Genomic DNA, 23,571 nt, shown 5'->3' on the forward strand with positions numbered 1-23,571 from the left:
CCCATAGCAGATACATGTATCCTACTATTTACAATAGCCAAGACATGGAAATAACCTAAATGTCCATGGACAGATGACTGGATAAAGAAGGTGTGGTATATTTATACAATGGAGTACTATTTAGCCATAAAAACACAACATAATGCCATTTGCAGCAACATAGATGTCCCTGGAGAATGTCTTTCTAAGTAAGCCAGAAAAAGAAAGAAAAATACCATATGATATCACTCATATGTGGAATCTAAAAAAAAAAAAAAAGAAGAAAAATGAACTTAAATATAAAACAGAAATAGACTCACAGACATAGAATACAAACTTGTGGTTGCCAGGAGGGTGGGGAGTGGGAAGGGACAGACTGGGAGTTTGAGATTTGTAGATACTGACAGGTATATACAGAATAGATAAACAAGTTTATACTGTATATCACAGGGACATATATACAAGATATTGTGGTAGCTCATGGTGAGAAAGAATATGAAAATGAATGTGTGCATGTTCATGCATAACTGAAAAATTATGCTGTACACCAGAAATAGACACAAAATTGTAAACTGAATATAACTCAATTAAAAAAAACCCTAAAAAAATGGTCCAATTGAACAGAGGTTTAATTCATTATTATTGTTACTGTTGTTATTTGGCATTTTAATGATATTTCCTCACCAGTGTGTCCCAGAGTGGGATTACTGGGCCAAAGAATATTTTCTAACTTGTAATGGTTAGGACACTGGTTAAATTGCTGACAGTAAAGCCTGAAATACAGTGAGACTCAAAAATATAGTGACTTCACAAAGAAGAAGGTTTACTTCCCTTTCATACAGCAGACAAGAGGTGAGTTAGTTCGGGGTCTGAGGCTCGACTCTGCCATGTCCACACCGACTTGCACCTCTGGTCCTGGATGGCTCCCATCATGTCCCAGCCAACCAGGGATGAAAACATTAATAGGGCACATGTACTTTTCTTACGAGGGCATGGCTCATAAGTGACGCTTATTTTTATACCCACATCTCATTGTTGGGACTTAGTACCATAGGTACATTTAAAACGGCAAGAAGGCTACAAAATGTACTTTTTAGCTTGGCTAAGCCTAATTAAAATTCAGGAGTTTAAAGATAGGGAGAATGACTATCGGTGGGCAACCATATTCTTGGCTGGGAGACTCTTGCCAGGTTCTTTTCCAAAATGATTTGTGCTAAATTTCAGTTCTACCCAAATTGCATGGGCATGCCCATTGAACGATTGTTCTTTAAAAACCTTTTATTGTATAAAACCTCCAGACCTTGTGGGGAGATTGATGTAGAAGACATGTGAGACAGTTTTGTACACAGGAAGCAGGTGGAGACAGAGATGAACTGAAGTGCTGAGTTGCAGGGTTAGACTCTGCTTGGCTTGGAAAGGGTGGGTGCAAGGTAGAGCAGACAGGAGATTCCCTGGAGGAGGTGACTTCACATGGTGGTTGCAGGAGGATGTTCCTGGTCAACTCTTGGTCATCTTTGCTAATAGGGCCAGGAGTCATTGAAGGAAGTCTTCACTCAACCCTCAGTGCCATTCTAGCCAACTTTTTAACTTCTTACTAAATCTTTGCACTGCCAATAAGTAGCCAAATGGTAGGGTTTTGAAATGTTCTTCCTTTTCTGGATCTTTGACAAACTATTGAGTGGAATAAAGAAATCAAGGGGGAGGCAGGAAAAGAGAACTCATGCATGTGAGAGGAGTTTAGGGTTACTGACTGGTGCAGAGAAGAGAGGTTTTCCAGCTGCTAAGGGTGTGTGCTTCTCCTAAGCCACACAGCAACCCTTGTGAACAGTGAGGTCTGCCCTAAAGATCTAGTCTTGAGTCCAGTTACTAAATATCTTTAACCAGACAGTCTCCCCTCTGGATCCTTTTCCTTTGCATTCCATGAAACGGAGAAAGGAAGGGACTAGTGTAGTTGTTGGATGAATGGCTGGAATGAGATGATGGTGAATGTAGCTGAGGTTCTGAGTCCAAAAATCTTCATCAAAAGTGTGAAGAAAATACTCATTTTAGTCCGATCTCTCCTAGAATCTCCATCTCCATCACTTCCATTTCCATCTTCCATTCTTCACCAGTACTCTCATGATTGTCCATATCTTCTCCTGTCCAAAAGGTGGGCAGTATCTCATCTTCTCTGTTTTTCTCTTCCTACCCCTACTGATGTGTGTCCTACCATCTTATTCTACATTTTCTGGAGCCTAAGCCTTCTCTCCATTCCTCCATCTCTCCTTCCATCCATCCGTCTTGCCATCCACCTATCTATCCCATCATCCAACCAACCATGCAACCATTTGGGTAAGCTAATTTAAACTACAGTGCTAATGGCTTTTAAAGTCTCAACATTAAGCCTTCCCCAGTTTAGAAGATTTCTGGCATGATAAGAGGCTAATGGGGTAAATATTTAGGGAGGAACATATGGTGAATTTAGCTGTCATATTCTCTACTTAATCATAGAGCTAGCTTAATTCTAATTAATTCTAATAATTCTAATTCTTAATTCTTAATCATAATTCTCTACTTAATCATAGAGTTAGCTTAAATCTGTTATGTCAGCCAATTTGAAGATGGTTTTGCTTAGTCCAAAGTCACCTCTGCCTAATTGCTGTCATAATGGAATGTGAAATCACCTCATAGCCGCAGCCACAAAGGCCCTATTGCTGGAAGGTCCAGGTTTGCAGCAGGTGAGGAGGCCTCTGCAAGGCACCTGCCCTGGGGCTCATTGCTGACCTCCTTGGAGAGTTTCAGTGGTAGGGCTCCTTCTGTGGTCAGGGTACCCAGATTGTGGATATGATCTGTCCTGTCATCACTTTCACTCTGATTAGCTTCATTCGGAAGAACATTTGACAGCTTCTCACAAATGCAGGTCATCGTGGGAAAACCAGTTCCTCTGTATGGGACTGATTTAATCTCTTTGCATAGAGGCTGATCTTGGGAGAAAAATATACTCCTCACGTCAGGCACGTAGGACATGTCAGCCCACAGCGGCTCCTGAGGCATCTTGGGTTTTCTCACTGGGGGCCTCTCGGTGTCATGGGACAGTCAGCTAAGAGGTGTCTGGCTGGCTTGGGCCCTGGTGCGTCAGTCACCACTTGGCTTGGTGCCACTCAGCTCTGGGAGTAATCACACAATCTGTAGCTTAGTGGGACATCCTGCTTGCTTTGGATGACTCAGAACTCCCCAGCAGCTGGTTGAAGCTTTGTTTATAGCTGTGCCTCCTGTTCACTCCACACCCCCAACTCCCTATAAGCCACTCCACAGGTGGCTTGACTTTTGGTGCAAATAAAAGTTTGAAGTTTGTCAACTGTTGCTTTCTTTCATGTGTGTGTGTGTGTGTGTGTGTGTGTGTGTGTGTGTGTGTGTGTGTGTAAATGTATCTAAACAAAATTAAGCTGTGGGGAGTCCATTAATAAAAGGTTTCTATTACAAAATTATTGGCACTCTGTAAGGCATTTTGGAGGAGAGTGGGACAATCAATATTACCTAGACTGAAATAGCAGGGCAGACATTACTCGGGGGAAATAGACTCTTAAGTAGAGAGGGAATATAGATTTCTACCCAGTCAGTCAATGTTTGAATATGATGAAACAGCACGTTAGAATCCATGGTCTGGCAATTATTTGAAAAGTCTGGGGGAGACTCTAAATGTACTTTAAGAAAAGAAAAACACCCTCCTCCCCCCAAAAATAAAACCCTCAGCTAAAGTGTCTCAGAAGGAAAGAGTAAGCATTCCACAGAAGATTAGAAACCAAAAATGCACAGCCTTTGATTAACTTGTGGAGTTAACTAAGGCCACAGAAGTGGTGAGCTGACCTGTATTTGCTTGGGTAGGGGGAGGGAGGGGCCAGGGAGCCCATGGAGTCTTCTGGAGCAGGGTGGTTAATGAGAAACTATTCCTCATCTTTAAGTCTGTGCCTTCACTTGTCTTTTGGAAGCTTCTTGAAAACGAGAGGGGAGCACAGTGGATTGTTACCCAGAGAGGATCAATTGAATGGGATGCAGTTTTCTCTCTGTCTCTGTCATGTAGGCTGATTAACCTGCAGGCTGGTGAAGTGCAGCTGGCAGCTAATCAGGTCATTGTTGGGTACCATTTGCAAATTGCTGAGCTAGGGATCTCTGGATGGCTCCAGGGATGAGGGGAAACTTGAATGAATGAGGAAAGGGAAGGAGGGAGGGAAAGACTACAGCTTTTCCTTGGTGTTCGGGGAGGACTGGTTCCAGGACCCCCTTGGATACCAAAGCCCTTGGATGCTCAAGTCCCTTATATAAAATGGTGTAGTATTTGCATATAACCTACACACACCTTCCCGTCTACTTTAAATCATCTCTAGGTTACTTATAATACCTAATACGATATAAATGCTGTGTAAACCATTGCCTGCACGCAGCAAATTCAAGTTTTGCTTTTTGGAACTTTGAAATCTTATTTTTTTATTTTTTAGTACTTTTGATCTGCAATTGGTTGAATCCAGGGGGTGTAGAACCTGCAGCTACAAAGCTTCTGTATAATACTTTTAGATGCTGCCTTTAATCTTCAACGATAAATAGCTGAAGGGCTCATGCACCCAGGTCAGCTTCCCCCAAGTGTATTCAGAAGAGGGTTCACGTCCTGTATAGTATAAATTGGTGTTTTATGGGGATTTTTTTTTTTTCAATGGAGAAGAGATGTCCTATGGTCTCATCCATTTGGGAAATATTCATTCATCAGGTTTCTTTAGTGTAGTCTTTCTCTGAGCTTTCAGTAAACTCAAGTGCCTTATGGGGCTTCTTTATGGGCTCATCGTGGCCTCTCTTGAGATTATTTTATTGGGGAATTACTTCTTCAAGGACAATATCCTGGGACAGGCATTCTGAGAAATGGAGTTTCGGAGATAATAATCCAGGCCTTTGTACTGCTTGCAGGCAACACTGAGCCACTTCCATGCTGGGTTCCATCTCTAAGCTGGACGACCCCGTCATCATCCTTTGGTAGGAGCCCAGAAGTTTCCTGCCAGGGCATGTTCCTGAGCAGTTCTCATGACATCAGCCCTCTGCTCATTCAATCATTCATTCATTCATTCACTGATGTACTCATTCATCCAAACTCCAGCCTTGTTTACTCTTGTGCTGCTGGTCCTGACTCTGAGCACTTACTCTGTCCTCAGACTTAGACCCCATGCCCAGCTCCCAGCCCTGCAGGGTTGGAAATGCCCCGATTCTTCCGGAATTCTGACATCCAGTGCTGCCATGTAGTTTTGGATATGTTCTTTGGCTTTGCCTTGTCCTCTGAGTTCATTGTCTCTAATTGTCTTCAAGGTCAAGACTGTGAGCCAGTTCAGCTCTTGGCCTTGTATAACCCACCTCTTACTCAGTTTTCTCAGCCAGGATAAGCTGAAACCCTCATCTCTTCCTCTTGAGAGCACAGATTTGTGTACCATTCATCCTCTGAGCCTTTCCCAGCATCTCAGCTGTTCCCAGAGTCAGAAAGTTTTGCCTGTAGTGACATAGATGTTTCTTCCAATTGATGAGTAAGTTACTTCCTCCTGTTTTTCCACAAGAGCAATGGAGACTAAAGGGTGTTGGACATTGGCATTTTAGTGCAGTGGGCTTGCTAAATCTGCTTTCTTCTTCTGGAAGGGAACAGCTCCCACCCAGGTGTGGCCCTTCAGAAGCCCTCTGAGGACCTCCCCTGGGGTGGAAAGGAGCCAACAAAATCTTCTCTGGCCCTATCCTCACCTCCTCCATTTAAATGGTGTCATTTAACGGTCACAACCCTCAGAATCCTCATCCTGGAGAAAGCTCCTTTTAGAGACATGGCATCACGGCCATGTGTCCAGTGGGGACAGTCCTACTACACAGGCCTATGAGATGATGTCCCAAATGTCTTACTTTTGTGTTGACTCATTATTTCCTTTAGAGACCCAGAGGGTCCAGTTCTCTCTGGTGAAGGTATTTACTCCACCTGTTTTATGGGAGATAAACATGGCAAGAAAATTATTCCTACCCAGAAGCTCAGGGTAAACAAATCAAGGAACTGAAGAGCTCAAGATTCTCTCATACCCAATCCATAAAGTCTGGGAAGAATTAGACAGAGTAATTAACCATCATTAGCAGCTTCTTAGGTCCATTTTATTTCACTTTCTGCAAATGGCATTCTTTATCCCACCAACCAATAGGACCAATCAGGAACATATCATGTGGGGAACACATGTATCTTTCTGTCTCCAAAATTAATAGGAAAATAGGCAGTGGGAAAGGGAGGACACGAAGAAACTATATTTTTGGACAGATAATTTACCCAAAGTGCAATTGCTATCTGTTTATTATAGACATTTTGGAAAAGACAGAAGCAGAAAGAAGGAAAATTAGTCTATGAGGCTAAATGGTAAAAATTTCACTCTGGTGTCGGCACCTGGAAGGGCTGTATTTTTCTTGAGCAACTGCTGGGTTTTTACCCACAAGCGGAATAGATCTTGTATATAATCGTATCGCCAATTTGTACTAGTTCCTAGCAATTTCTGCACTGTTCATTCATGGAATAACCAATTATTTATTGAACAGTTTATGGAATGCCTACCATGTGCCAGGAACTCTGCTGGGCCTTGTGGATACATCAGTGAGCTAACCAGACATGGGGCTGTCCGTATGCACACACCACCTCGGTGGTGTGGTCTGAAGGATGTTGACGGGTATTAATATGACTCATTGAGTCTGTAGCTAGTACTGTGTTAGCAGTTGGAATATGTGTTGGGAAAAGTTAATTTCTCTAATACTGTATGTGTATTCTCTCCAAGTTTTTCCTTCTCCCCACTCCAAGGCCCACACTGATGTGCTCTTGCCTGTGGGTGAGGTTCATGTTGCTCCTCATTTTTGGTGGAGGCCTCTGGGATGACCTCTTGCAGGAGATGGTGGCTGGAGTCCCAGAAAAGGTGGGAAGGGAGTAGTGTGGTCAAAGGAGATAGAGGTAGAAATTAAGAAAGCCAATAGCTTCTGCAGAACTGAAAAGGGGACAGATGGGGCCAGCTGGAGGTGGTGGGAATCTATGTCCTTCTCCCTGAGGGATCTGGAGGGAGAGTCAGGCAGGAGGACTCCAGCTGCCTGTGCTCCGAGCAACAGCAAAGGTCATTACACCTGCCTGTGCAAGAGAGAACTAAGCCACCCGCCTCACAGGACCATGAAGACCTTGGCAGTGGGCATCTGCCTGCTGACCAGTGTGGAGTGATGACTGTGGGGTCCCCAATGTGTCATGATTCATGAGGTATTTACAGACTTTGTAGAGCTTTATGTAAGCTACTTTGATTACACACCAGTCTTTGGAACATAACAGCAGCCAGCATAAACTCACTACCAACCTGGGATAAAATCAAATTCAGATCAAATGTGGCCACACAGCAATCAAGGTGTATCAGGACTGCACTCCCTCTGGAGGCTCTAGGGGACCATCTGTTCCTTGCCTCTTCCAGCTTCTAATGTCCGCTGGCATTCCTTGGCTTGTGGTTACATCACTCCAACTTCTGCCTCTATCTTGACACCAGCTCCTTCACTTCTGTCTGTATAATCTTCCTTTATAAGGACAGTTAGCATTGAATTTAGGGTCCATCTGGATAATCTAAGATCATCTCCTTATCTTAAGTTCTCTAACATAATTACATCTGCAAAGAGCATTTTTCCGAATATTTCACTTCCACAAGTTCTGGCAATTTGGCCATGGACATATTTTGGAGGTCACAATTCAACCCACTGTATCAAAGAAACCTCTTTTTGCTATTTAGGTGCTAGATAGCAAATCTGCTGATGATCACAAGGTAGATAACAGATGAGTGAGTAGTAGTTGCCCCTGGAGTGTGGCCTTTCTGGTAAGTACTAGCTGATCGCCTGCAGAGTGGGACTTCATGAAAGAGCAAGTGGCAGCCCTGGAGCGTGGCTTAAATAAACAAATAAACACTTTTATGTCACCCTACGAAGTAGGAGAGAACCCGAATAATGCTTGTGACTGAATTTACTACTTTTAGGGTGGGGATTCACTGTTAGATTTACTTTTATCTTAAGGGAATATTTCTTGCATCCAAGGTTGTGCTGGAAAATTCCTGCCTTATACGCATTATCATGGTTAATTCTCACAGCAATGCCAGGTGAAAATGATTAAACACATTTTGTAGGTAAAGCAACTGGAGCTAAGAGACACTAAAACTGTCACACCAATAGAGAGGGTAGGGCTAAGACGTGGCCACGTTTCTGCCTGACTCTAATCGGATTGCCTTACTGTATAGCTAGACTGCCGTCTTCAAGGAGGTCCAACCCACCGAGAATGATCTGCCCCTGCCCAGTTTCTGGTGGTACTTGCAATTCTACCTTCTTTGGATAAGTACCCCATGGGAGAGATAACACAAATGAATAGGAAGACAGAAGAAGAAATGTGTAAAGATAAGAAAGTGGCTGGAGACAGTGGGGGTTCAGAAGAAATCATCCAACTGTTTCAGTTGTTAAAGAAGATGGTTGAGGGGGTGGACTGATGTCTTAGTCAGTTTGGGCTGCTCTAACAAAGTACCATAGATGATGTGGGTGGCTTTCAAACAACAGACATTTTATTTCTCACAGTTCTGGAGGCTGGAAGCCCGAGATTAGGAGGCTAGCACAGTGGGGTTCTGGTGAAAGCACTGTTCTGCGCTGCGGACTGCTCACTGTATCCTCACACGACAGAGAGCAGAAGGAGGGTGCAGACTCTCCCCTGATTCTTATAAAGGCACTAATCCTGTTCCTGACGGTTCCACTCCATAACCTCATCTAATTTCAGTTACCTCCCAAAGGCTCCGTCTCCTAATGCTATCACATTGAGGGACATGGCCTCAACATATGAATTTGGGGGGAATATAAATATTCAGTACATAATGAGTGAACGAGAGTTCTTCCAGAGCCTCCACCAACCAGCAGGATGGCAGACCCGACAGGCTGCCACGGCATGAGAAGAGTCAGGACAGGCAGCACTGGGGATCCAGACTTGCCCCCACTGGGTATATCCTGGCTGCCCCGAACCTGGAGTGGATTTGTCCCATTGGTCTCATAATTCTTCCCTGGCTCTCTCCTGCTTTGTGGTCCTATTTGAGTTATTGCAAATTCTTGATACCTTTGGTGATTGTCATGTCATCTATGTGATAGTTTGCATTATTGGCATTGATTCTTCACTCTTCCTTGTTTCTATACCCAGTGCCCTGTGAGTTTGCAGTTTCCCTTCCTAGAAGCAGAATTTCTTCTCATCCCATTGATATGGGCTTGGCCACAAGACTGGCCTCTGCCAATGGGATGTTATCAGATGTGATGTGAACCAAAGCTTGAAATATGCCTTGAAATCGAGTTCATGCACTTGCACTGCAGCCATGGGCACAAGAAGAATATAATCCAGCTGGACCACTGTTCCAAGGTGGATTAGAGAAACAAGGAGATGACACAGACCCAGCCTTTTAGCAGTTTGAAACCCAGCCAAGCTGAGCCCAACCTAGGTGCGCTGATCCCTAGCTAACCCACAGATACTTAAGTAAGAATAACTCATCACTGTTTTGAGCTACTTCATTTTGGGATGGCTTATCATACAGCCTTACTGTGGCAAGGGCTGACTGATACATCCTGTCTCTGTAATTGTCATGTCCACCCCTTCCACCACTGTCTCTACCATCATGGCTACATTAGTGTTTTGGGGTGACAGCAGCACTGGCAGGAGGTAGAGCCTCAGTTGCTAAGGCAGCTTCTAACCATAGAGCTGAATTCTTGAAGGGCACCATGAAGGACCAAGCCCCTCATAGCACCTCCAGACCCTGGAAGGGAAGGAGATGGGTCCTCTTCCTACCTTGCACAATGCTGTAACCACTCCCTCATGTAATCCCTCTGGAGTGGAGGGAAGGAGGGTCCCAGCTTCTACCTGAAGCCAGGTTTCCAAGGATGCACCTGCAGATCTAGAAACCCCCCTCACTCCACCTGTAGATTCAGTGTTTGCCCTGCTAGTTATGGACACAGACATCTGCAGCTTGAATTGAACCAGACAATTTAAGTGGACCTCCATCCTTTCTACCTCCCTAATTACCCACATCCAAGCCTTCGCTTCAAGCATTCTTAAGGGGAATGGCATCATGGCAGAGAAGCTGTTTGGAGGCAGAAAAGAGGACCATCAGTCTAAATCCCTATGACTTCAATAAGGAATAGCCAGCAAGGGTGGATACCAATGATTTTCTCTGAATGATGGAGTTAAGGATTTTTTTTAAAAAACAACTTATTCACTCTTTGTGTTTTCTAAATCCTCCAAATTGGGTACTTTTTGAATCTGAAAAACAATAAACTCTAATAAAAAATAATGAAACAGCCCCCGCAGCTTTGAGTGAAGCCCTGAGGAGTGGGGTGAGGGGAGGGGGACAGAGTGGCTGTAACAGCAGTTCTGACAGGAGCCAGGGGTCACGCCCAGTGCTTTTGGCAGCAACAACCCAGGATTGTGTAGTCCAGCCCAGTCTGTCACTTGGCGCTGGCTTTCACTGAGGGTCTGTGCTCCTAACCTTGGCTGGGCAGCTTGCAAAGAACTCCTGTTAATGAGGTGTGGGGAGACCCTAGGATCTGGTGAGGGAGCATGGCTAGCTCCACATAAATCCATCTGCACTATAGGGATTCCTTGCTTTGTGTGGTAAATGGGTTTTTGAAAAATTGTGAGAATCACAATTCTAATAAAAAAACGCATTTTACATGTGCTAGGGGAGTTTCCGGAATAAAACGCTCCTATTGTGAAGCCATGGGTAAAGAGAATAATCCCTCTTCATTTTAGCTTTGGCGTAAATCTTGATTTTCACTTAGGGTGTTGTGGGTTTCCATGAAAAACCAGAGGACAGGTGTTCTGGAAAAGCCTATCCTGGAACTTCTGCTGAGGGTTAGTGGCCAGTGGCATCATCTCTAATTGGAAGGACAGCCTGGCCCTGGTTTAAGTCTTAGTACCGGTGCTAACATGTTATATGCTTTGCAGGTCCTGTTACTCCTCCCTAGAATGCTATCTCTCTAAAAATGCACATGGCTCCCTCCTTCCCGTCCTTTGAACTTATGCTCAAATGCCATTCACCTTCTTAGAGAGGCCTTCCCCCATCATCCTACTTAAAACTGTGACTCTTTACCACTGCCCTTCCATTTTGCCTGCTTCATTTTTCTCCCTGGTACTTTTCACCATTTGACATACTGTATATTCATCCTGATTTTGTTTAACATACTGTATGTTGTCCTCTTATTGTCTGGGTCTCTCGCTAGATGTCAACCCTACAAGGCCAGAACTGTGGGTTGTTTTGTTCACTGTCGTATCCCTGGTGCCTGGAGCAGTACCTGGCACAGTCTGTGCCTTAGTAAATATTTGCTGACTAAATTGAATTGATGACCTTGGGCATGGGACTTAGACGTTCTGCATATCTAAAACACAGCGAGTAAAGTGGCAATGCCCTTTGGCCTGAGAGTTGGGAGAGAGTAGTGGCTGGCGAGGCAGGGGCCAACTTCTGGGAGCAGCTCCTCCTTTGCCAAAGGCGGCAGACCCTCAGCAACTCCAGCCAGCTCTTGTCACAGGGAAGCTGGCCCAGTACTGCCAGATTTTAGGTTTTTTTTAAGAAAAGCCAGAAAGTGAAATTAAAAAAAAAAAAAAAAAGACCAAAAAACTGAAATCACCTGATTTTTAAACATTGGTAACCAAGTCTCATTTTTACAAAAACTTTGCATAATTTAGACAAAACACATCGGCGAGTCAGGTCTGAAGGGTTGGCACTAGGATAGGATCTCTGGACTAGATACTCTCCTTTTAAAGTGCTGTTTTATTCCAGCATATTCTCTTCTAACGTTCTATACTTCTGTTACATTGTTTTTATCTTTCACACTGTAGTGGGAAGCCTTTGGACGAATCAAACTCAAATCAAATTATTTGACTTAAACAGTAAAGATTAGGCCAATATATTTTCTCCCCAACTTGACAGGGGAAAGTTTGCTCCCTAGAAAACCACTGGCTGCCTCTTAAAGAGGTTCAAGTAGCAAGGCACCTGGACTCCTATCTTAACTGTTTTTCAGAGTTATAGGATTGTGGAGGATTTCCGCCAGGCAAGATAGTAACTCCTCTGGGCCCCACCGCTGGGCTTACTGGGTCACTTGGGGGGCGGGGGGAATCATTCCCTTTCCACTCTGTCACTCCAAAATCTCATTTTATGCAATGCATTTTATTCTCACATAATGATTTCTGCTCCTTGGCTGCTATTAACAATCCTTAATGCATGTATTTGATAACTTGTGAAATGTCCCATTGAGTCCACCGGGATCTGTAAAAGACTGCGATGAAGGGATGGATAAAACACACAGGAAAATGTCCAACAAATGGAAATGCTCCGATGACCTCCAATCCCATGACCACTGTGATGAATGACTCTCTTTCGCCAATTATGTGGGTTGTAATTGGACCCCTTCCTGCCACAGAGTAAGTTATTTTATGACTGTGGTATGCTATATGATATGGAAATATGGGCCTTGGGACTAATGGGGAACTGTAAGTTGCTGGACAGGACCAGACAATAAGAGGTGAGAGAGAGGAGGCAGGAAATGTTGATAGGTGCTAATGCAGAGGTAAAAGGGGTGTTGTGGGAAGAGGAGTTAAGAAGGAACAGTAGGTAAGCAAAAGCAGTTATTATGGTGTGCAAGAGCGGCAATGGAGCGGCACAAGGAGCCTGGTTTTAGACCCACAGAGATGTGGGTTTGAATATCAGCTCTATCTCTTACCAGCTGTATGTGTCTGTGGGCAAGTTACCCAACCTCTTTGAGCCTCAGTTCCATCAACTATAAAATGGGGCCAGGAAAGCCTTCCTCCCAGTGTTGAAATGAAAACCGAATGAAATATGTATGTGTGGTGCCAGGTACAGCATAGGGACTCAACACTTCCTATGCCACCCAAGATTCTAGACCTCAGAATCTTCAATTATAAAATGGCAGCTGGTAATGAACTAGACCAAGGATGCAAACTCAAATGCTTACGGAGTTGAGACAGATAATGTAAATGAGTGAAGGCAGCCAGGTATAAAAACTGCTGCAGACTGAGAAATGGGCTGGAGCTGAGCAGAGCCTATCAGCTCTGCTGAGTGTTCTCTGATCTTTAACATTTTCAAGAGAAGCACCACTCTGGTCTTAAGGTGAAACATCCTCATTTATAAATATAAGCACGTAATTCTGCCCCCTGCCCTTTTTTTGTTTTGTTTTTTTTTAGAATGTATTGTTTGGGCTACCAGTGTGTATACATATCAAACAAAACTTGGGTCATTTCCAACCTGTGGGTCATCATTTTGTAGTCTATAAATGAAGGATTTAGAATGGGAGAGGGTAGAGCTCAGTGGTAGAGAGCATGCTTAGCATGCACGAGGTCCTGGGTTCAATCCCCGGGACCTCCATTAAAAATAAATAAAAATCTGATTACCTCCCCCCTACAAGAAAATTTTTTGTTAGTTAGTTTGTTTATTTATTATTTTTAAAAAGGAAGAATTGTAGAAGGATTTTTACTTTTGTTTTGAGGGGAGGTAATTAGGTTCATTTACTTACTTATTATTATTATTTTTTAATGGAGGTACTGGAGATTGAAACCAGAACCTCCTACATGCTAAGCATGCACTTGCACTCTTCCACTGAGCTATACCCTCCCTGCTAGAAGGATTGTTTATCAGGGCCTGAGTATATAATTCTGGGGTCAGATGACTACAAAGAATGTAATTTTGACTTGGAACCCAAGCTTGTGCCTGGAACTCAACAGAAAAGTTAGAAAACTTATATGCTCCAAGATCTCAGATTCAGAGAGGGTACATTCTCTGTGGATTAGGGTAGAACTGGAAAAGTAGGACATACATCAAATAAATGATTTTCCAGCCTCAACCAATTGCATCAGAATTTTCAGGGGTTGAGGCTTCCCTGGGAGATTCAATAACACGACCAGGTTGAGAACCACTGTAAAAATGTTTTTCCAGAGGTAACCTGTGATTAAATAGGAGAATAATTCTAATTTATCTAAAACACATATTTTGTGGAAAAAAAAAAACAAAAAACCAAGCAAATTTGTTTTCTGAGAACTTTTTCTTCTTTTTTTTTCCACACAGCCCCGCGTGGGATGTTGGTTGCTAGGGGCCTAGCCCTCCATGGCCAGGGCCAGGTGCCCTAATCTCTCTAGTGCATTGCTCCGTCTAAGAACTTTTTATTTTGTTTTGTTGTCTTACCTCTCAAATTGGAAAATCATAAATATACCTGCCCGCCCTTCCTACCTAATTTTTTGGTCAACAACTTTATCTGCATGAACACATTAACATACATGTAGCTGTGTGGCCAATATATACAACTAAAAAAAAAATTCATTGTTGGAGAATTGCATTTACATTTTTAAACTATGGAGGCTGCAACTACCTTGGGTGATAGGTTAAGCTTGGCCAGAAATGAATTAAAGCTCCTCTATTCAGAAGGTGGAGCCTGTTTCCACACTTCTTGAAGCTAGGCTGGCCTTGTGACTTGCTTTGACCAATAGAATGCCAGACAGTTACGTGTGCCTTCCATGCTCAGCCCTCAGGGGCTTTGAGAACTTCCATTCTCAACCCTCTTGGAACTGAGCTGCCACATGCAGAAGCTGAGCTGCCTGTTTGAGAGGCCAAGGAGGAGAACTGAGTTATTCTCACCAGTGGGTCAGTTGTCAGACATGTAGGCAAGATCATTCAGGACCAGCCAGTCTTCAGCTGACCTGCCAACTGAGGGCTGACAACAGTCTGTAGATACATGGTGAGTCCAGCTGATATCATATGGAGCAGAGATGGGCTGTTCTGGCTGAGCCCAGCCCAAATTACTGACCTGCAGAATTGTGAGCAATTAATCGTCATTGTAAGCCACTAAGTTTTGTGGTGGTCTGTTCCACAGCAATAGATAATGGATCCACCAAGGCTATCTCTTAGACATTCTCTAATCACAGGGAAGCTTTCAGAGATTTGGACTCTGTGGGTGCTTGTTATTTTCTGGGAGGCCTAGAAGTTGGTGAAATATTTCAAAAGTAATTCTTAAGGCTGGGATATTATTTATATTTTGAATAATGGAGAGGTATCTAAAGGAGGGGAAGAAGGTTCTGAGGTCTGGGGAGAATGCAGAGCTTTCTGGGTAGAATACAGTAGGATATTTTCAGCTGTAAATGGCAGAATATGCAAATAAAAGTTTTTTGAGAAAACGCAGGCACTGAACATCTCACTTAAGAAGTCAAAAAGTAAGTCAATATAGGCTCAGTGCAGCAATTCAAGTTTCCAGCTTCTATCTCTACTTCTGCCCTGCCACCCACAGGGAGTCAACAGTGTTTCTTCTCATGGTCTCAAGATGGCTGCTGCAGCTCCAAATTTTCTTACAATGGCACCTGCAAAAGGAAGGGAAGGTGGTGGGAAAAAAGATCTACTCCTGTGTTGCTCTTTTTATGAGAGGGAAATATGCTTTTCCCAGGAGTGTCTCAGCAGAATTTTTCTAATGCTTCATTGGCCACAATGGGATCACTTAGTCACCCTGCTGCAAGGGAGGCTGTGGCGGCAGCTATCTGTGGTCTTCAGTCTCTGCTGTGGGAGGCTGACTGCTTGTAGGGGAGAAGGGTAAGGGTGGCAGTCGGAAGGCAACAAATAGAGCCTTTCTCCTTCCAGAGAGGACGATCCCAGAGAGGACTGAGTGCCCAGGATCCTGAGGTTGTACTACTAAGCCAGGAGACCGTTTGGACTACAAAACAAACATGATGTACAGAATGTGTACACGTGTCAGATTATCCAAGATTTTAGCTCTATGAAAAGTGATCTAAAAAAGAGAAATATTGCAGTGTTTTCCTCAAGACTTCAAGACATAGATACTTCATAGCTACTTGCCTCTTGTATGGCGTGCTTCTTCTGAAATTACTCTAACCATAACACGGAGACGTTAGCTGTTGTAGGAAATGGCGTTAAGGGTTTGAAGAACTGGCTAACCACATCAGCAGAATGTGGAGTGGTGTCACAGTTTGAAGTGAAGACTTCCTTTTAATCCTTTGTGTTTTCGTGCCAGAGGCAGTCAGAGACGGGGCAGACTTTGATGTGAGATGCTTTGGGAGGCTGAGTCAAAACCAAGATGGTGACTTAAGTGATCTCTATACCTTCAACTATATTAGAAAGGAAGGTAATTCTCCACATCTTTTCAAACAACCTCTTGCTTTAGGTCATCTGGTAATGGAGTTGAGAATGGGTTTGGAGCCTAAGAGAGACATACAATTGTTGCATTCCGCATTTCCGTCAGACCTGCGTTAGGCCACCAGGGTGGTTAGTTCGCCTTCCAGACTGGCTGGAGACTTGACCTCTTCAAACCAAAGTCTCTTACTTGCATCAGGGTATTTTTTTCTTGTTATTTTAAAAAGTAAGTTTGTAAAGCTTCACAAATCACCTGTTAATTGTGACCAGTTACATTTTACACTTATGGCAATTTGTTTACCTTTGTCTTCCCTCTTACTAATCCCTTCAATTCAGACTTTTCTCTTTGGACTCTTGCTCGACAGCTTCTTAATGAATATACCAGGAATTATCCCCATGGCCTCTCCAGGTGGAGTGCAATTAAGGATTGGAAAATCAAGTCCTGTGGGATATTTGCAGCTGAGATCTAACTGGGAACAGTACATGTAACCAGCTTGACCATTCTGTGGCCAACCCAACAGTTTGCGTTTAAAAAAATTTTCTGTTTTTGATTCATTAAAAAATAGAGTTACCATACGATCAGGCAATCCCACTCCTTGCCATATATCTGGAAAGAACTATAATTCGAAAAGATACATGTACCCCAATGTTCACAGCAGCACTATTTACAATAGCCAAGACATGGAAGCAACCTAAATGTCCATCTGTCCAAATAACAGATGACTGGATAAAGAAGTTGTGGTATCTATATATATATATAATGGAATGCTACTCAGCCATAAAAAAGAATGAAATAATGCCATTTGCAGCAACGTAGATGGACCTAGAGATTGTCATACTAAGTGAAATAAGTCAGGCAGAGAAAGGCAAACATCACATGATATCACTTATATGTAGAATCTAAAAAGAATGACACAAATGAAACTTACTTACAAAACAGAAACAGACCTACAGACATAGAAAACAAACTTATTGTTACCAAAGGGAAAAGTGGAGGGGAGGGATAAATTAGGAGTTTGGGATTAGCAGTTGCACACTACTATATACAAAATAATGAAGTCCTACTGTATAGCACAAGGAACTATATTCAATAGCTCGTAATAACCTATATTGGAAAAGAATCTGAAAAAAAAAAGATATATATGTATGTATCACTGAATCACCATGGTATACATCAGAAACTAACACAATATTGTAAGGAAAACTTAACTTCAATTTTAAAAATTCTCCCTTCCTAAAATTTAAGGAATATGGACTAGTAAGAAAATAAAATAAAAATAATTTATAATTTTAGTTTTCAGAGATAACTGCACTTTCTATTTTGGTGAATATCCTTCCAATCTTTTTTGGGGGGGGAATATTTCATATATATATTTACAAAAATGGAATCACACTGGACACACTGCTCCATGCATCTTTTTCATTTCACAATGTCTCATGAACATATTCCATGAACATTTTTCTCATGAACATTTAACTCTTCTTTAACCAGATGTTTACAATGATTATGCCATAATGTGTTTAATTAATCTTTTATTTTGAGGCATTTACATTGTTTCCATTTTTCCTATTATAAGCAATGCTGTGATAAGTAACCTTAGGGTAAATATTTGATCACTAAACATTGGTGATCATATGTTTAGACCAAATTCCCAGAAGTGGAGTCCATGGTTTTCTAATAAGCTGTGGCCTGGTACCACAGAGAAGTGCAGTGGAGCAGTATGTGTGGAACGTGGCCAAGGGCTTTTTGAGGGGCATCTGTGATGGGGACACACTGGGGATGCTGGAATCCTCCAGTGAGGTCAGTTTGAGATAGTCGAAACTCAGTGAACAGGGCAATCAGTGTTTCTAAAGTAAATTCTGCTACCTTAGTTTGTTGAGTGACAGATACTTGCTCAGCCTTGGCTTTGGTCCATGGGGACTAGCAGAACAAAACTCATATCGTGGAGTCAAATATAGATAGTTTTCCTGATAGTCTCACGTGTATGGTTGAAAAGAAGAAAAAGAAAGAAGATAAAGAGGAAGCAGGAGAAGCCATCTGTTTCAGGAACAAGAACTGGAAGGTTCAATGCTTAGAAGGATGACTTGGTCAAATTTTTGGCCACAAGTCTAGCATCGGTTTTGTAATTTTAGGATTGTAATCTAGGATCCACGCATCTAAGAAGTCAGTAATTTAATAAAATAAAATAGAAACTCAGCTAAAGTGGTGGTGAATGCCGCTAATTATTGCTTTGTAGAAATTTTTTTCCTTGGGGTCTTCCCAACTGGAACCACTGTTTGCATTTCTGTGTTCATTTTACTCTGCCATGCATTGTGATGTAATATATAATTTAGTAAGAGGGTTGCTGGTTAGCCTCTTGGGACATTTGATAGAAATGGGTAAATTAAATGAACAATTAGTTTAGGTCTCTGATTGGGAGGTTTTAAACCAGAGGGATGAGTATGGGTATTAATAGTAACTTTTGAATTTCTCTTCATACCTTTCAAAGCATATATATTTTCTTTCAAAATTATTTTTATTATTTTTTTAATTCTGATGGAGGTACTGCGGATTGAACCCAGAACCTTGTGCGTGCTAAGTATGCACTCTACCACTGAGCTATACCCTACTGCATACACACATATATATGTGTATATATATACATATATATATGCACATTCTCCTCCTCCTCTCAGCTGTTTGAGCTCCCAGGAGGATGCAAGGAGTGTGAGGACACGTGAGGTATAGTGTGAAGCCACACCTGCCCGGTTGTGCGTCTTGCTTTGTCATCTCCTGGCTGCGGAGGCCTTGGGTCTGTCATTTACTTCCTTTCAGCCCAAGCTTCTTTATCTGTGAGATGAATATTTCATTGATTTTTTTTGTTATAATAAATGAAATTGACTAAGCCAGAAAAAGATCTACAGGTCACCTAATGGATAGCTCCTGAAATGGGAGAAAGAGCTAAACCACCAGGTCCTGGGAAGGGCTGGCTCCGGGATTCAGCCTGGGGATTCAGCTGGTAAAAACAGGAGGCACCTGCCCTAGGCCCTCACCTGTCTCCACTCAAGTCGGGCTCCCAGGAGAAAGAGCCTAATTGGCTGGGATTGAGTCACATGTCCTCATCTGACTCCTGCCTCTCCCTGAGTGGGTGGTACTGGGCAGTGTGATTGGCAGATACACTTGAGTCAGCGAAATGGGGGAAGGGCACTATCACCAGAGTGAGGGATATGCAGTGCACGTGTGCGAACCCAGAACACCACCCTACAGCTCTTAAAGAAGACTCCAAATGCTGCACCTGAGGTCCTGGAATATAGTATGTGCTCAATAAATAATGGCTATTGCGGTTACTATTGCTGTCAGAAGGCCAGGATTACCCATTGTTTTAGTAGGAGAGCACAAATAAGAATTATGTTATTTATTTTTTCCTTTGAGTCCAATGCTTTCTCGTTACACCACATGTGATTAAATGCATGTTTCCTGAGTCCCTTCTCAGACTCATGGGATCAGAATCTCTGTGGGACTGGGTCCCTGGCCTCTTCCTCTGTGACAAGCATTCCAGGTGACTCTTTAACACTCTAAATTTTGAGACCCAGAACCCTTAGTGATTAGGTGGGAGAATTTGACTCTCTGCTTGGGAAAGGTTTTGGAAGGAGAGATTTTCCTCTACCACCACAGCTGTGGAAGAATTGTTTTGCTGAAGGAGTAAAGCAGCCCAGTCTGTCAGTGTGGTCTTTAAGCTATGCCTATCAACCCTGGCTCTACTCTGGGATCACCTGGGGAGCACTGATAACGCACACGACCCATCCCGAGAGCCCAGGTGTGCTGGGTCCCACCGGCAACCAGATGTTTTCCTTGTTCACCCAGGCTGGGACTCTGGAGATGTCTTTTAACATCCACTTGGGAAGCCCAGTGACCTCGCCCTTCTGGGAGATGCCTAAGGATGTGTAGAACTTGGGGTTTCAGAGCACGTTCCCCTCAATTACCCTATCTGATCCTATGGCAACTGAGTCTGAAGGAAGATGGAGGTGGGTGGTAATCTGATTTTAGAGATGGAGGAACTGACCACTCAGAAAGATTCACTGACCCGGGATTCTACCAAAGTTGCACCACTCAGAAAAGGCAGAGCCAGAACCCAGCTTTGTTCTTCTGGGTCTAGGCTCACTTCCTCTCAGAGACTGGAACATTCAGATCTCCCAAGCTTTCCTTCAGTTATAGTTTCAAGGAAACCTGAAGGTGAACTCTAAGACCTTTACAAAAGAGCTTATGTGAAAAACATCCTTAGGGGCCTTCAACCACTTTCTGGGAGGTCTTTTAAGTCATTTCTGTCCCTCATGCTTTGATTTAGCTACCAGTTCTGAGTGTCATGCCTTCTGGGGCTTAGAGGAGTGAGGGTGGTGATTACGACACCAGCGCCCCTGCCAGCATTCTGTGGGGTGGGCTCCTCTTCTGAACAACATTCCCAGATGAGCTGTCAACTCGGCTGCAACAGAAGTCTGCCTTCGATTTTCCTCCCCTCCACGCAGCGCTGAGCAGAGAACTAAATCCAGTAAATACTTGATGATTAGACAGAAACCCAGAATGGATTTTCTCACCCTCCTGACTTCCCCAGCATCTGCTGCCTCGTAACTCCTTTGTTTTTTCATTGTAAAAACTAACGTGTGGTTACCAGAGGACACAAAGAAATTCAGAAGAGAAGGAAAGCACCACTTTGTTATGAACACTGTGTATCTAATAAACTTTGTTTTGTTTTAATCTGCCCAACAGTCAACCTCCACAGGAGGACTTTCAGAACCTGAACTCTTACCCACCATCCACCCCCCCATGCACAGCTGCCGGGAAAGCACACAGCCCTCCTGAATGCTCTGGCATTTTCCTCTGGCCTCTGTTTCCACCTGTGCAAGCTCTTGCCCCTCCCCGAGGGAGACAGGTGTTGCGTATCTCTGAGTCTTGGCTCTGCAGGGCCTGACATTGAGAATAGTTCCTTGTTCTGCTCATCTGGCTGTTTTCAGGTCTGCTGTCAAAGCACAGCCAAAGGCAGCCTCTCTGTTCTGGGCTGAATGGTGTCTCCCCCAAATTCCTGTGTTAAAGCCTGAAACCCCAGTACCTCAGAATGTGACTATATTTGAAGAAAAGATCTTTAAAGAGGCAATTAAGTTAAAATGAGGCCTTAGCAAATATATGATATTACTTATATGTGGAGTCTAAAAAGAAAAAAAAAAGAAACAAACTTATAAACCAGAAATAGACTCACAGACATAGAAAACAAACTTATGGCTTTGTTTCAAAGGGGAAAAGTGTTGGGGGGGGCGGTGATAAATTAGGAGTTTGGAATTAATATATACACACTACTATATATAAAATAGATAAACAACAAGGACCTACTGGATAGCACAGGGAACTACATTCAATGTCTTGTAATCACTTAAAATGTAAAAGAATCTGAAAAAGAATATATATACGTATATGTATAATTGAATCACTTTGCTATATACCTCAAACTAACACATTGTAATCAATTGTAAATCAATTTTTTAAACTGAGGTCTTAAGTTGGGCCCTAATCCAATCTGACTGGTATCCTTATAAGTGGAGAAAATGTGGTTCCACATAGAGACATCAGGGATGCATACACACAAGGAAAGGCCATCTGCAAGCCGAGGAGAGAGGCCTTCGGAGAAACCAACTCTGCAGGCACCTTCATCCTGGACTTCTAGCCTCCAGAACAGTGAGGGAGCACACTTCTATTGTGTATGCCACCCAGTCTGTGCTGTTTTGTTATGGCTGCCCTCGCAAACCAGTATATTCCCTGAAGCCTTCCCTGATACCCAGCCCCACTCCCAGGAAGAACTAACACTCTTTCCTTGGTGCTCTCTCCAGGTTGCCTTTGTTGAATTGTTTTCCTGCTGCCTGTTTGTCATTTGCTCTGGGCCACAAGTTCTTGAGGACCATACCTGGCTTGTTGCTAGCACCCAGCACAGGGCTGGGCACATCCTGAGCTCCCGAAAAGGTAGGTGAACAAATGAATGAATGAGCAGGGGCTCCGATGAGGGCTCTGATAACTGCTCCTGGGTAGATTGATTCTTTGTGGGTGTTCAGGGAAGGGTGGAGGGACTCCAGAGATGGAAAGGGATGAGGGAGGGGGCAGGACACGGGGGGGGGGGGGGTTGCTTAGCCCCTCACCCACTGCGCTGCCTCCGGCTGACTCACACGCCTTGGAACAGTCCTGCAATGTGCAGCCTCCGGGCCTGGGCCTCTGGCTCTCAGCCCTCCCTCCAGCCTGTCAGCCACTTCATCACACACAGAAGATGTAAATTCCCCACGGCCCCATTGTGTGGTCCTCTCCTCAAAGTCTGTTTCCTCACCCCAGTTTCTGGAAGTCCCTTTCGAGGGTTTGACAGTCTCCCTTTCCCCACTTCCAGCTGGACAGGCTAAGGGAACAGAAGGAGTTTTCTGGGAACAGACTGGGGAGGAGGAGCCAGGAAAACTGACAAAGGCACGAATTTGAGCTCACTGTGTCCTGTACTTGCTGCCCAGACACAGTTCTGAGCTGCCTTCCAAAACGGTCCGTTGGTAATAGGGGAAGCAGAAGATTTGCTAAGAACAGGGCACTGACTCACAAGCTGGCTCTTCCTTGAATTCAGCCCTGTTGGTGGACAACCTCTCTGCATGAGGAAACCCTCTGGAGGGAACTGTTCTAAGAGAGAAAGAGACCAGGCAGACAAGCCTGGCCTGGGATCAAAGCTCTGGGCCACAGAGGGTGGGGTGAGTCAAGGATTGGCTGGCTCTAGCTTCTGGGTGGGCGCCATGAGCAGGGCAGTCCTGGCATGACACGGGAGAGGACAGCACCCCGCCTTTTTCACTCTCAGGACCTGGCCCTTTGGGCAGCTACAAAAGTTTGGGTGTCATAAACCAGCAGAGGCGGAGTGTGGTGGCTGCAGGGGGTGGTAGCACTCCAGGGGGTGGGAGGCGGGGCCAGTTTCACCTGCAGGCTCAGAGCCTGGGGCCTAGGACACTTATAGGGGCCAAAGTGATGTTTTATTTTCTTTCAAAATCAGAAGGAAAAAAATAAAGAACTTTTAAGACACAAAAGATCACGTTTCATGATTCCATTTATTTGAAATGTCCAGAATAGACAAATACTAAAAGACAGAAAGTAAATTAGTGGTTGCAGGAGCTGTGGAGAAGTGGGGAGTGAGGAGTGACTGCTAATAGGTTTGAGGGGGGTCTCTTGTTGAGGTGATTAAAAATGTCTTGAAATTAGATAGTGGTGAAGGTTGCACAATCTTGGGAATATACTAAAACCCACTGAATTATACACTTTAAAATGGCCTATTAAATGGTATGTGGATTATAATCTCAATAAAACTTTTTTTTTAAGGCAAGGAAGTCAGGGACAGAAGGGAAAAAA

General features: G+C 43.6%; 1 long non-coding RNA gene across 2 annotated transcripts in view; it reads left to right on the forward strand.

Annotated features, from left to right (window-relative positions):
- Positions 1 to 23,079, forward strand: part of LOC141577639 (uncharacterized) — a 151,262-nt gene extending 128,183 nt beyond the window's left edge. For both annotated transcript variants that reach the window (XR_012506870.1, XR_012506869.1), the window contains exon 3: positions 22,041 to 23,079. This is a non-coding gene — a long non-coding RNA (uncharacterized LOC141577639). The remainder of the gene's footprint in view (positions 1 to 22,040) is intronic.
- The last annotated feature ends 492 nt before the right edge of the window (positions 23,080 to 23,571 follow it).

Source organism: Camelus bactrianus, chromosome 5 (genome assembly GCF_048773025.1).
Source record: "Camelus bactrianus isolate YW-2024 breed Bactrian camel chromosome 5, ASM4877302v1, whole genome shotgun sequence".
Taxonomy (NCBI): domain Eukaryota; kingdom Metazoa; phylum Chordata; class Mammalia; order Artiodactyla; family Camelidae; genus Camelus; species Camelus bactrianus.